Raw genomic sequence first — 2753 nt, 5'->3', positions numbered from 1 at the left:
CCCCCCCAACCCCCCGTGCATGAACTTCATGCACCGGGCCTCTCGTCTATAATAATAAAAGCGTAATATTTAATTAGACCAGGCATCCTTCTGGATGACCTTCCAGACAAGGCCCGGGATGCGAGGGAAGCCTGGGTCCCATGTGCCGGAGGGAAGCCGGTTCTGGCAGCCAGGAGAAGGAAGGCCTACTCTTGCATGAATTTCATGCATCGGGCTTCTAGTTGTTATAATAAAAAAGGTGAAGTTGGTGAGGATATAGAGAAATTGGAACCCTCACACTCTGCTATTGGAAATGTAAAACAGTACAGCTGCTTTGGAAAGCAGTTCTGTTTTTGTCCCTGGCAGTTCCTCAAAAAGATAAATGTAAAATTACAATCTGACCTAGCAATTCCACTCCTAGGAATTACCCAAGAGAAATAAAAAACATATGTTCATGCAAAAATTTCTTTATAAATGTTCACAACATCATTATTTATAGTAGATCCAAAATGTAGTGTACTTATACAATTAAATATTCTTCAGCAATAAAAAAGAATGAAGTACTGGTTCATGCTACAACTTGGATGAACCTTGAAAATGTTATGCTGAGTGAAAGAAGCCAATCACAAAGGACCATGTGGGGGCTAAAACAAAAATTAGCACTTTTCCTCCCACCTTCTACATTCTTCTAGCTGAGATAATAATCAAATGACCAGAAACAAATTCACAGAAATAAAAATTTTAATACATATGCAGGGGACTTCACGAGCATCAAAATTCCAAAGACAGTGAGGCAACACCGGGTGATATTGGGCAAAGGATAAAATGGGACGGGGAGAGTATTAGATTTCAGAAGTGAGAATGGAGATTTAAAGACAGATAGTAGAGGAAGAGTGGAACACACATGGCAGGCAAATTCTTGCTAGACAACTCAGAGACAATGGGACAAAGGGGTATCTAGCTTACAGGTCCCTGCCTAGAGCTCTCCTATTTATCATAATTAATCAGGCTAGGGCAACATCCTAAGGTTCCCTTCCTGGAGTAGGCCTTTCTATCTGAATCTCTTAGACAGGAAAGGAGGGAGGATCAAAGGTTCTTTCTGTGTCTGTCTATACTAATAAAAGAGTAATATGCTAAGTAGACCAAACATCTTCCGGACATCCATCCAGACGTCCTTCCAGACAAAGCTATGGTGGTGGGGACCGAGGCAGAGGCAGTTAGGGGTAATCAGGCTGGCAGGGGAGGGCAGTTAGGGGTGATCAGGCTGGTAGGCAGAGGCGGTTAGCGATCATCAGGCAAGCATGGAAGCAGTTAGAGACGATCAGGCCAGCACGGGAGCAGTTAGGAGCGATCAGGCTAGCAGGCAGAGGCTGTTAGGGGCCATCAGGCAGGCAGGCAGCAGGGTTAGGGGTGTGCACTTTTGAAGTGGTTGTTCGAGGCAGCAAACTCCGGCGTTAACCTATGCCGCCATCTTGGTTCTGCTGTCTCTAGTTTCTTAATAACCAGCTTAAAACCAATATCCCAAAAGGCAGCTTCAGGGTAGCAAAATTTAATCTCTTTTAACCACACATTGTATGATTCCATTTGTATGAAACATTTAGAATAGGTGAATCCATAGAGGCAGAAAGTAGATTAATGATTGCTTAGGGCTGAAGAGGGAAAATTAGGGTGATGGCTAAGAGATGTGGGGTTTCCTTCACAATTTTAAAATTGATTGTGGTGATATATACACAACTCTGTGAATACACTAAAATTATTACATTGTACATGTCAATGGGTGAACTGTATGGTATGAATATAATAATAAAGCTATATATTTTTAAAGACATTTATTGTGTCAGATTATGAAGGATCCTATATGTCAGTGCTTAGGAGTTTGGTGTTAGTGTTGCAATGGTTCTCATACTGTGGCCCTGGACAAGCAGTATCTGCCTCATCTGGGAACCTGTTAGAAATATAGATGGTCAGGCTGTACTCCACATGGCCTGCACCAGAAACCCTGGAGGTGGGGCCCAGCAATCTGTGTTTGAACAAGTCTTCTAGGTGATTCTGATGCATGCTCAAATTTGGGGGCCACTGGACTAGGGAATAATAAAGGACTGAGGATGCTATTTCAATAATCTAGGTAGAAAATTATGGAGAGCATAGGTGGCCTGAAGTAAGGGAATAGAAATGGGGATAAAGATTGATTGGAAGGGAAAGTGGAGTAAGAGCAACTCTCTCCCACCTCAAATGATCCTGCTCTTAAAGTTATTTTTATCAGATACATCCAGAAATGCTCCTAAAAGGGTCCTAATATACTTATCTATTAAAGCAGTGAGTCAGGAGGTAATGGTTAAAGTTGATGGAAAGAACCTGACAGTATATTTAAATAGATAATGGCAGTACCCTATAAAAATAACTAAAGATATAGTCATTAACATTTTTGGAAGAGAGGAGAAAAAGAGTAATGAAAATAAATTAAGTCTTTATCCTTTTGGCAATCTTTTGAATGTTCCTGAACCTTTTGAATGATAATTTCTTAAATTGACAATTAAATTTTTGAAAAGAAACATAAATTTATGTAAAGAACTAAACTCAAAAATGGTTAGAAGAAATTTTCTCTGATGAGGTGGGTGGGGTGGGCCTCTTAATTATACAGCCTTCTGTACTTTAAAAAGTTAGAAAATAAAGGTTTATTTTGTTTAAAAAAAACATCAAAAACCTTCTAATGAGGCAGATTATATTCTCTATTAATCTCACTAATCTGATCCCTCTTGAGGTTATCAGCTATC

This window comes from Myotis davidii, unplaced genomic scaffold (assembly GCF_000327345.1).
Source record: "Myotis davidii unplaced genomic scaffold, ASM32734v1 scaffold168, whole genome shotgun sequence".
In the NCBI taxonomy this organism is placed as follows: Eukaryota; Metazoa; Chordata; class Mammalia; order Chiroptera; family Vespertilionidae; genus Myotis; species Myotis davidii.
This window is presented reverse-complemented; position numbering follows the sequence as displayed.